Source organism: Suricata suricatta, chromosome 9 (assembly GCF_006229205.1).
Source record: "Suricata suricatta isolate VVHF042 chromosome 9, meerkat_22Aug2017_6uvM2_HiC, whole genome shotgun sequence".
NCBI classification, from domain to species: Eukaryota; Metazoa; Chordata; class Mammalia; order Carnivora; family Herpestidae; genus Suricata; species Suricata suricatta.
Window position 1 is genome coordinate 119911831 of NC_043708.1, and position 11999 is coordinate 119923829.

Sequence of the window (11999 nt, forward strand, 5' to 3'; positions counted from 1 at the left end):
TCTTTTGCTATAACTATATCTTCTAATTCACCTATTCTTCTCTCTGCCTCGTCAATACTGGAGGTGGCTGCCTCCATTTTGTTATTTACCTCATTTATAGTCTGTTTTAACTCATTACACCTATTTTCAAAGTGCCTATTCATTGTCTCACTTGCTTCGTTGATGCTTTTTTCAACCCCAGCAATTAATTTTATGACAAGTTTTTTATATTCTTGATCCAGTATGTTGTCTAGATCTGCCTTGAGCAGTTCTGTGGCTGTGACTTCTTCTTGGAGGTTCTTCAGGGGAGAGTTACTTTATTTTGTCATTTTTGCTAGTTTTCTGTCTCTTGTCAGCTTTAAAAAGCTCATTGTGCACTGTGCACCTGTTAATATTGCTCTGTTAAAGGTGGGTTATTGACTGTCCAGGGCCTGTCATTTCAGGAAATATTCTTTTAATGGTGTCTCTCAGTTTCTCTTGTTCTGCCTTTGAATATTTTATTTCCCTACTCAGCAATATTTGGGACTCGCCATCATGCACACTGTTGCTTGTTTCCTGGTGTAGTCCTAAGAAGGAAAACAGACAGACAAACACAGAGGAAACAGAAGCACACAGATGCACAGACAAATCAAACAAACAAATTAAAAGGGGGAAAGGAAAGAAAGAAAATGGAGAGGAAAGAGACGAAAATAAGAGAAGAAAAAAAATAATAAAGGGGGTCAGAGAGAACAAAGCACAATGGACAGTCTAAAGGTGTATGACCAGTTGAGGGGAGATATAAGGATGAGATACAGGGGAATATATCTGGATTGCAGGAAAGAAAAAAAAGACAGAGATCGGGCAAAGGAAAATAAGGAGTAAACATTAAAAAATTTAAGTAAGAAAGGTAACAATAATAAAAAGTAAGTACAAAAAAAAAAGAAATAGGAAGAAAAAAAGAAAAAAAAAGCAGCAGCTCCACCTTGTGGATAGGCGTGGTTTGGTGTGGTAGGTCTAAGAGGCTGCTCTCAGAGGCTCCACTTGGTGGCTGCAGAGAGTAGAATGGCACTAACTAAGCACTGTAGGCCACTCTCATGAGTCCAATCTCCTTGAGCCACTGCTAGGCCAAGTTGTATTTTCCAGGCCCGCCTCAGTTCAAAGTCTTAGTCCATGCACTTTTATGCTACCACAGATGAGATGTACTTGCTTTGGCGGCTGTCTTCTTAGGGGGAGGGATCAGTTTCTTTTGGCTCAGGCCAGCATTTCGGCTGTTGCTGCCTGAGGTGAGGTGTGCTGCCTGAGGTGAGGTGCACAGCAGGAGGTGTAGTGCACATCCTCACAGATACCGCTGCGGACTCCCGTCCCCCAGGATCACAATAGCGTTGGGGGAGGGATGAGTTTCTCTTGGGGCCGGCTGGGATTCGTGCTGCTGCTGCCCCAGGCACCGGGTGTTGCCAGAAATGAGCTGTGAGCTCCTGCAGCCCAAGCGTGAGCCCCGGCCTCCACTGCCACCAACTCCCTGCCGGGATCGCATTGGAGTGGGGGCTATTTTTTCCCTGTTGGCACCTGGGATTTGGGATTCGTGCGGCCAATGCTGGAGGTGAGATGTGCCTTTGAAATGAGGTGCATGCTCCCACTCCTGCAGCCGAGGTTGAAGTGAGTGCCCCTGGGGCCGCTGCTGCAGCCGTGGACTCCCCGCCGGGATGGCGCAGGGCTGGAAGATGTTCTTTCCCTTGTGCCACCCAGGTTTGGGATTTGTGCTGCCTAGCAGTTATATATGGCGTGAAAGTTTCTCTTTCTGAGCGCAGTTAAACGTTCTCTATCTCTTCCTATGAGCGTGTTCAGTTTCTCTGTCTCTTCCCTTTGTCTCTCAGGCTTCACACGCTTGCCCCATGTTGGGCTGGGGCTCCCACCTCCCCTGCCCATCTTGGGCTGGCCTGTTTTCCAATCTCCCCAGTTCGCACTCAGTCACTCAGGCATCTTTGTGGTTGTCTTCTTTCTGGGAGTTTGTATTTTCTCCTTCCGCTCTTGCAGATGGGAGTAATGTCCTTCTCAGTTCGATAGATCGGGCAGATGAAGTTTACAGAGCTCCCTTCCTCTCTGTCATCTTGGCTTCTCCCAGTATCTGCATTTTTAATACATGTCTTTTATAAGCAAGAAATAACTAATTTTGCTTTTTTTCTTGAAGTCTAATCTGACAATCATTCTTAATTTGGAAAATTAAATATATAAATTCAGATATATATCTCACATTTATTATTAAATTATCATTTATATATCATATGTGATATATTTATTCATATATATTCATACACTGTGGCTGAGGATTAGAGGTGTCCACTTCAGTGAAATAAATTTCATATTTCTGTTTCACAATGTTTAAATCTTTCAGAGTGATTTATAATAAGAGAAGTCAGATAAATCTTAACTCTGTTTTCTTAAAACCAGGAATACACCTTTAATGTATTATGATTTTGAAAAGTATCTCTAAAGCCATGGTCTCCCATCCCTTTCTGGCCCTAATATTGATTTTTCTTATCATACTTGCAAAAGGCTTTGTTTTATTATTTCCTTAAAATAGCTAGTATTAATAAACTCTTTTCAAATTACCTCCTGCCAAATATATAATAATTGTAAAATGTATTCTATTGTTAAATTATTTTTGAAAACATTCAATATGGGAGTCTCTGTCTTGTAACAGGTGAATTTAACTCATTTATATTTATCATGATTGAAGAACTATTTGGACTCTTTTCTGATATCTTATCTTGTGTTATTTATTTGCCTCATATGTGTTTCTCTTTTGATAACTCTCTTTTCCTGCCCATAGTAGAAAAGTGTCTATAACTCAATTTTGGGGGGCTACTCAACATCTTCATAAGTTTTTTAAGTTTGGAAGAATTTCTTATCTTTTGAGCTTATGTCTCCCCAAGACAAGAACTAGAAACTCATATCTCAGCCTCCCAACCATCTAGGGTACAAGCATGTCATCAGTGAGACTCTATGAGATTTTATTCAAGAGAGAGCGAGAACTGGAAGTATTATGCAGAATCCATTCTGGCCTCAGTAGTGGTAGACATCTAGCTTCCCAGGGCTGCAGTGGTAGTAGCATGAACTATGGAGAAAGAACTTGCCTATGACTAGTAGAGGTGTCACCAGGAAGAGCAGGCATTCTCCTGCAGTGTCCTGCAGTGTAATCAGAACACCGTTTCTTGCCATCTAGCTCCTGCCAGGAGTCTCTGGCCCACCTGCAATTTCTTTAGTTTATCCAGTGTCATATAATAGGTTCCTTTTCTACTTCAAGAAACCAAGAGAGGTACTGTTGTTTCTGCCCAATAAATTTTACTCCCATCCTGCTGTTCAAAAGCTCTCTCCCGTTTCTACCAAATCAAAATATACTTAAATTTACTAAAGTGCTTTACTGACTTATATACTCACTAATGTTTCTGGAATTTTATTACTTCTTCCTGGGTTCATTTTCATCATCCACTTTCCTTTAGTAGTTCTTTGTGTAAAGATACCTGGGTAGAAAATTTTCTAAATGTGCCTGAAATTTGTTTCATTCTCACTCTTAAAGGATAATTTTCCTAGGTATGGAATTCTGGGCTCCAACTTATGCAAGTATTTTCCCTCAGCACTTTGAAACTCTTATTCATCATCTTTGTGCTTCAAAGGTTGTTAATAAGAACTTTGATTAGTCTAATTTTTATTTCTCTGGAACTAGCTTATAATCTACTCTCTTCTCTAGAAGCTTATCTCTTTCTTCATTATCCTTGATGTGTTGAAGTTTCATGTGTGAGTTTATGTATGTGTGTGGGTGTGCACACGCGCGTGTGCACGCATGTGGCCACACATGCACATGATTCTTTGCAAGTTCTGTTCAGCACCTTGCCTGATAAGCCTCTGTATTGAATTGTTATTTTTAGTAATTGCTTTTCTTTTTTAATTTTGAAAGATCAAAATTGGCTCTGGTATGCATTCCTCCTTTATTTCTCTAAGGTATATTTATTTTCAGGTTTTTTTCAGATGCTCTTCTATCACTATACCCTTGCTTCTTTCATTAATTGTATAGTTTTGCATTTGCAGTATAAAACTCCCTTGAGTATTTGTTAATATTTGGTTCTGCACTTATCTCCTGTGAGAGAACTCACCCAGGTGTGTTCTGAGCTGTGAGCGGCCCCTTGCAGGCGGCCAGCTGGACGCGTCTCTGTGCAGCCAGGGTCAGTCTTGGCCTCCAGGCTACAGATGGCCACAGCCGCTCCGATTTCCCATATGCACTTGCTTTTCTTTTCCTTTTTTTTTTTTTTAATTTAAAGAAAAGCTTTTCCACTTCAAATCCAGGGACGTTCCCTTTCTTGACTTTAGTATCAGCTATGAATTTATTATTTTGTTTTTACACATATTTTCAACCACATCTAAAGATGTTACGTCGAAGGAAGAAATTTTAGCATGTGGTCAATGCTTATGTCTAGCCAAATCTGGCACCAGACTGGAGTGGCAGGGCAGCATCTGGACTCATCAGGGGTCCTCTGTCTCCTGCTGGCAACGGTGTATGGTCTTCTCTTATGCCTACTCAGTCCTCCCTGCTGGCGTCGGCTGAGGTGTCTGTAATTCCCCTCTGGGGCCTGGATTTCTGTTCAGGCTCCACCTCTCAGCTCAATTTGTCACGGTCAGGGCACCGACTGGGGTGTGAACCATCTGCGTCCACCAGGCCTCTAGGCCTCGTGGGGAAGCATTTGGCTGTTCTCCAGCGAGTTCTTTCTGTGAGGCTGCTTCCTCAGGCCCCCTGCTCAGGTGACACCTCAGCTGTCTTTACTCCCCTGTTCCACATTGTGACCTGGTAACTCTCAGCCTGGGGTCTCCAAACTTCACTGTGCATCAGAATCATCCTGTGGGTGTTAAATTATAGATTTCTGGGCTCCGCACATGAGAGCTTCTGATTTTGTAGGTTTGGGATGAAGTCTGAGAATGTTCATTTCTAACTAGGTGCCGGGTGATCCTAACCCCTCTGGCTGGGAGACCACAATTTGAGAACCACTGTCCTGGACAGAAGGGCAGGGACTGTTCTTTCTCATCTAAACCTTAGCGTCGGAAGTAGAAAAGACAGGAATTTGACTGATGTATTCTCTGACTCTGGTGGCTAGGGAACAATACTTACAGCTAGGAGTCTGAGCTGGACGGTTAGGAGAAGGGTGGAAAAAAATGACATGGATTATCACAGTATCATCTGTGATATCATCAGTTTAGTTGGTATTTTAAGATGATAGTCTTTTTGTTTTTTCCTCCAAGAAGACATATACATATGTCACTGTAAACAATACTTTCTTTTTTGGTAGTTACTTCCTCCTCCACTGGAATAACACCCTCTAGGAACTAGATGGGATCAAGCACAGCCACCGGGAGAACGTTAATGTTACATACCCTGAATCAGAAGGCTCCTCGGAAGTGAATAGTTGAAGAGCTTCAGATGCCTAAAGGGGTTTCACAGGTAACAGGCGGGAGAAACCCAATTTCAGGGAAGCCTGTTCACCTGCATCATTTGCTTGAGTTTATGTTTGAGCCAACACGTTCGCCTCTGAACACAGCTCCAGGCGACCCCCAGCCCCCGCCACTTTCTCCCGCACCTGATTCTCCAGTACACTGACGACCAGCGAAAGAATTAACATTTTATACAAGGACTGACATATCTCTTTGAAGATGTGATTTACACTTGGTATTTTAAAGATGTTAAATCCAAGACGCGTGCTGCTGTTTAAAACTTCACTAAGGTGTAGGAGTAACGCGCAGCATTCAGTAAAGGCACGAAGTTAGTGGTTCTCATAGCAACAGTAGAAAACATATTTGATCTTCCCCAACAAACCTGGCCCTCCTTCAGCATTGCCTGTCTCAGCGAAGGGCACCATCTTTGTTCAAGTTGCACAAGCCAGGGACTGAAGATAAATCCTGGCACGGCCTCTCTCCAACCAACCGGCTCCCTCAGTGCGCATGCGCGCCTGCACACACACAGCTGTCACAAAGGCCTCTTTATTTAGTCTTTCAGAGAGCCGGGGTCCATCTGCTGCACTCCCTCCTCCTTTGTCTGGGCTCCTTGCATCAGCTCTGGTCCCCATAGTCTCTCTACACTCTGGCAGCCAGAGTGTTTTTTGTTTGTTTAATTTTATTATTATCATTATTGTTTATTATTATTATTTTTACAGCACACCTGTAATCACAGGTTATCACAGGGAGAACTGAGTAGGCATAAGAGAAGCAGCAGCTATTAAACATATCAAAGAGTTCAACGTCACACGGAATACAGGAAGGATAACTTCAGGCCTCACTGAGATGCCATTTCCCACTGATCAGATGGGCAAAGATGAAAATGGCTGGTAACACTGTTGACAACTGTGGGGACATCTTACTCAGTTGCTCATGGCCACGTAGAGTAGGAAGCTTCTATCCAGCTGACCCACGGCCATGGTACCTTGGCAATGTTCATCCAAGTTAGGCTTTTGCATAGTTTTTTGGTACCGTTTTACAAATTTATCCTATAGGGGAAAATGTTGCATGGTCATGATTATTTGTCACACCATTGTTTGTAATAGCAAATGATTGGAAATTACCAAAGGGTTTATCAGTAGGGGATAGGCTAAGGGGGTACCTTCATATAATGCAATTCTGTATGGCTATGAAAAACAATGAGGCAACTCCCCATGTATAGTCCTAGAATGTTCCTGGTTTTCTTAAGTTTATTTACCCTGAGAGAGTGTGCGCATGCGCGTGGGTGGGGGAGGGGCAGAGAGAGACCGAGAGAGAATCGCAAGCAGGCTTTGTGCTGTCAGTGCAGAGCCTGGAGATCCCACGGACCATGAGATTGTGACCTGAGCCCAAACCAAGAGTGATGCTTGACAAACTGAGCCACCAGACGCCCCTGGGTTCTTTTCACTTCCCAAAAACATAATTGCTAGTAGCCTACTGTTGACCAGAAACCTCACCAATGATGTAAATAGTTGGTTAATACATATTTTGTATGTTGTACGTATTATGTACTATATTCTTACAATAAAATAAGCTAGAGAAAATGTTATTGAGAAAATCATAAGAGAAAATACATTTAGAGTACTGTACTATAAAAATCCACATATAAGTGGATACTCTCCGGTCAAACCCATATGTAAATTTGTTTGTATGTGCATATAATCTTTCTAGAAGAGTACACCAGAAATGGATTAAGTAAGCCAGGGCAAAGGAGATGAGTGCCTGTGGGGAGGGATTTTTCCTTCTGTCCCCTATTGTTACTTTGGAATTTCAAACCGTGTTAACAATGTTGTTATTCACTCAAGAAAAGTACATAAAAATTTATAAAATGATTCATGTTAGCATTTAAAACAGGCCTGGCACATGGTAACTCCCCAATATTTGCTAAATGATTGAAACATGCCAGCTCCCTAAGGAATATGCTATGTGTTAATGACCTTTTGGTATGTAACAAGTTATCCCAAAGTTTTCTGGCATAAGACAACCAACATTTAGTATCCCCTCGTTTCTGTGAATCAGGTATCTGGGCATGGCTTAGCTGGGCGACCCTGGCCGTGGTCTCTTGTGAGGCTAAGGTTGAGCTGCAGTTACCTGAAGGCTCAGCTGGGGCTTGGCAATCTGCTTGCAGACTCATGTATGTGGATGTTGACAATGACCTCACCACACAGGTCACCCATAAGCTGCCTGAGTGTCCTCACAACATGGCAGCTGGTGAACTGAAAGAGAGAAAAAGAGAAGATGTCCAAAATAGAAGCCCCATTTTTTTTTGTAATTCAGTCCCAGAAGTGACCTCCCATCACTTCTGTGTTCTGTTCATTAGAAACAAGCTGATGAGTCAAGCCCACACTCAAAGGGAGAGGGATCATAAAGGCATGAGTCTCAGGAGGTGTGGGTCATCCCGGCGGTCTAAAAAGCCACATATCACATGTTCCGATGGCTTTACTTGTTCTCGATCAGGACAAAGACTTTGACCTGGCCCCGTAAGCCTGGCCTGCCATTTGCATACCCCCACCTGCCCCTTCAGTCTCCTCTACATAACCTTTCTTCAATTCCTCAAACATGCTCTGCTCCTGCCAGTGCTGAGGCCTTTGTACATATTTTCACTACCTGGAATGTCAACTCAAATATAAGGGGAAAATACCACCCTCTCCCACTATGAGCTTTTGTAGCACCATGTGCCTATTCTTTCCTCTGTTTAATTTACCTTCCCCTTTGTTTGTGTGGCAACATGTTGGATGAATGCCTGTCTCTCTCAGAAAGCTCTGGGAGGACAGTGTGTCTGGGTTTGTTTAAATGGTTTCCCCAAAGCCTAACCCTAGATCACATGGTAACTACTCAATAAACATTAGGTGAATGAAATAAGCCTTTTCCTTAAATTGGTCAGGGTCCCAGTAGGAAACAGATGGTATCTTCAGAAGAAATAATGGGGAGGTTTTGGGGAAAGGACTGTCTACAAAGGTGGGACAGGGTTAAGAGAAACCAACAACCTAGCACTCTGGGGCTGTTAGTGCCCCAGGAACAAGTTGAGGGAGCAGTTACGGCAATCCAGTGAGACATGAGGTTGTGGGAAAAGGCTGTGAGGTAGGAGTTGTGGTCTTTGCTAGAAGAACATGGCCAGTTCATGGCACTCTGGAAGGAGAAGAGCTGGGGGAAATCCACCAACATTGCCGTTTTTACTCCTTCCAATCTCCTGCCAGTATCTCCCATTGGAAGTAAGCCCAGCTGGAAGCTCCAGGGGGGCCAGGATGTTAGGCCCACTGCGAGTCAGATTAGGGCCCAAGCTCCATTTACCCAACTACTACAAGCCCCCACTTTGGTAGAGTGCAGTGGCATTTTGATTTCCTAAAAACTTTCATAGTGGTGTCTGAGAATTATTGTCACTCGGAGCCAGTGTCCAGAAATCTCCAAAAGGTCTTGGCCATTTCCCTTTTTCCACTCTATACATGACCAGGAGTCCCAATAGGGAAGAACTGGAGGAAGATTTACAGCCCATATTTGTGGCAATTGCAGGGTCTTTTCTCAGGATGCTAGGTCTCATCTTAAATCAAAGGACTCTGGGTCTGGGAACTGTGGCTGCTATCAATTTCATTCGCAAGGGTCCATTAGCCACTGCCAAAGGTCAGGTGGGTGAGGCATTCTGGTGACTTCTGTCTTACTGCTCATTACAACAAATACACTCCCTTGTCTTTGTTCATGAAGCATGTGCCACTTGTTTTCTGCTGTTGTGGAGTCCCACCAACACCAAAGACTACATTGGGCCCATCTCAGTGGTGACATTTCCTGCCATCAGACCTGGTCTACAGGAGAGGAATCCCAGAGTCTTTAAGCCAGAGAAGCCGAGTCTCCTTCGACACAGTAGAGCAGACCATTTCTACCAGCTGGAAACAGATTCAGACAGACTCATGGTTCAAGATTCTCACCTTCATCTGAATCTCCTGACATGCTGCATTCCAACCCTCAAGGCCATCCTCCTTTCCATGTTAGCTTAGATCCCTGTCAGGTCTTCGAATTCAGCTGACATTGTAATTCTGCAATATTCACGGAGTTAGGCAAAGTTAACCCTATGGCTATAACACAGAAGATGACAGAAGTTCTCTGGTTCCTGACCGTGATTTGAGCTCTAAGTTTAAACTCCAAGTTTGTCATTTTCTTTCTGTAGGGTCTCTGGTATAGTAAGAAAAGCTACCCAGTTCCATAGCCCTTGAAGTCATAATTACTGTATATAGGGCAGCAGTTACTTGGTCCCTAGGGCTTTGGCTTTAGTGAGGACTTCACCCAGAGCAGCCAGAGGCAATAATTTGACTAATTGTGAGGTTCAGCATGGCATGGATTACCAGCACCATGTTTCCCACTGAGTCGAGCTCAGCATTGTGCTCAAGGCTTGGGACATGACCAGACAATTCCAGAATCCATCTTAGAGGGTCTGTTTCTGGACAACATGACTAGTGTTGCCTCTGTGCTCATCAGAGTCCAGGCTGGGAACCAATACCCACTCTGGCTATTTTAAAAGAGAGATTTTGGGGCGCCTGGGTGGCTCAGTCGGTTAAGCCTCTGACTTCGGCTCAGGTCAGATCTCACGTTCGTGGGTTCGAGCCCTGCGTCAGGCTCTGTGCTGACAGCTAGCTCAGAGCCTGGAGCCTGCTTCCGGTTCTGTGTCTCCTTCTCACTCTGTCCCTCCCCCTCTCATGCTCTGTCTCTGTCTGTATCCAAAATAAATAAAACATTAAAAAAAAAGAGAGAGATTTTAACATATAGAATTGTTTAAACAGGTATTGGAGGAATCAATTATCCAACTCAACTGACTATTATGTCACTTTAAGCTACCAAGGCCAAATCTTGGGTGAGGGCGTCAATGCCAGCACATCCTGCATGGTCAAACCTCCCGGTCTATCTTTCTCAGTCTGAGCATCCATGCCCTTGGAGGCTGCCCTGCTGTCTGCTCCCAGTCAGGCCTTTATTATCAGTGTGCCAGTGGCAGGGCTTGAGCCAGTTTGCTATGGCTATATTCCAGGCCTCAGCTCAGTGTGTGGCACGGGAGTATTAAAAATTTTTTTTATTTTTTTATTTTATTCTGAGAGACAGAGACAGAGGATGAGTGGGGAAGGGGCAGAAAGAGAGGGACACACAGAATCTGAAGCAGGCTCCAGACTCTGAGCTGTCAGCACAGAGCCCAATGCGTGTCTCGAACCCACGAACTGTGAGATCATGACCTCAGCTGAAGTCAGATGTTTAACTGACTGAGCCACCCAGGCGCTCGGGGAGTATTTTTTTTAACGTTTTATTTTATTTTTGAGAGGGGGGGCAGAGAGAGAGAAGAAGACCCAGAATCCAAAGCAGAACTCCAGGTTCCGAACTGTTGTCACAGAGCCCTACGTGTGGTTCAAACCCACGAACTGTGAGATCATGACCTGAGCCAAAGTCAGACACTTAACCAACTGAGCCACCCAGGCACCCCACAGGAGTATTTTTAACATGCATGATTAATGATGAGATAAATTCTCACAACCACTTTCTAAAGAAGAAATGAGGACCCCATTTTGTAGTTGAGGAATCCTAGCCCTACCTGGCAGGGCTAGGGGTTAAAAAAATGTCAAGAAAGCAACAGGCCATCATAGATGGACATCTGCATTTTACAGCAATAATGATTATAAGAATTGACCTATCTGAATTGGAACTTTTTACATGCAAGGCTCTGAGTTAAGGGATAGACATGTGTCACTTAATTCAACTGTTCCCACAACCCCCTAAGGCAGATAATGATATTTCCCCCTTTTTATAGGTGAGAAAATTGAGGCTGTGCAGAGGAGGACCACTTACCTGGGGCCATAGCCCAGGGCTGAGTTTTGGCTTGACTGTGGTTGCTTAATCATGATGCACACTGCTTCTTTTGAACAGATATTTCTAAACAGCTGTGCACCGTGGTAGGCAGAAAAACAGCCCCCCCCCCCCCCCCCCCAAAGATGCCCACATTCTAATCTCTGAAACCTGTGAATAGTTACCTTCCAGGAAAAAGAGAGTTTGCAGATGTGGTTAAGGACCCTGAGATGGGGAGATTATCCAGGTGGGCTGAATCTAATCACTTCAGGTAGAGAACCTCTTTCACCTGTGGTCAGAGAGAGTGATGCAAAGTCAGAAGCAAGGCCAGAGAAATACAATTTTCTGGGCTGGGAAGATGGAGGAAGGATATGGTGAGTCAAGGTGTGTGAGTGGACTCTATAAGGGAAGTCATAGATTTTCCTCTGGAGCCTCCAGGGGGAGCAAGCCCTGGGAACACCTTGAATGTTTGCCTGGGGAGATCTAGGCTACTAAAACTACTAGTCCTGGTAAGACTCCTAATCTATAGATCTGTTAGAATAATCAGCTGTGGGGGCCCCTGGGTGGCTCAGTCAGTTAAGTGTTCGACTTCAGTTCAGGTTATGATCTCGTGGTTTGTGACTTCCAGCCCCGCATTGGGCTCTGTGCTGACAGTTCAGAACCTGGAGCCTGCTTTGGATTCTGTGTCTCCCTATCTCTCTCTTCCTCCC

The 11999-nt window shown here is 44.1% G+C and overlaps 2 long non-coding RNA genes across 2 annotated transcripts in view; both read right to left on the reverse strand.

The window, feature by feature from the left end:
• The window catches only part of LOC115302674, an 11036-nt gene extending 5116 nt beyond the window's left edge, over nt 1-5920 (reverse strand). Inside the window, exon 1 of the long non-coding RNA XR_003913583.1 lies at nt 5819-5920. This is a non-coding gene — a long non-coding RNA (uncharacterized LOC115302674). The remainder of the gene's footprint in view (nt 1-5818) is intronic.
• A 261-nt stretch (nt 5921-6181) lies between these two features.
• LOC115300735 lies at nt 6182-9708 on the reverse strand. The gene is made up of 3 exons (XR_003912807.1): nt 9396-9708; nt 7567-7691; nt 6182-6485 (listed from the first exon to the last, which is right to left on the reverse strand). It is a non-coding gene; the product is annotated as an uncharacterized LOC115300735 (long non-coding RNA).
• Nucleotides 9709-11999: the final 2291 nt, after the last annotated feature.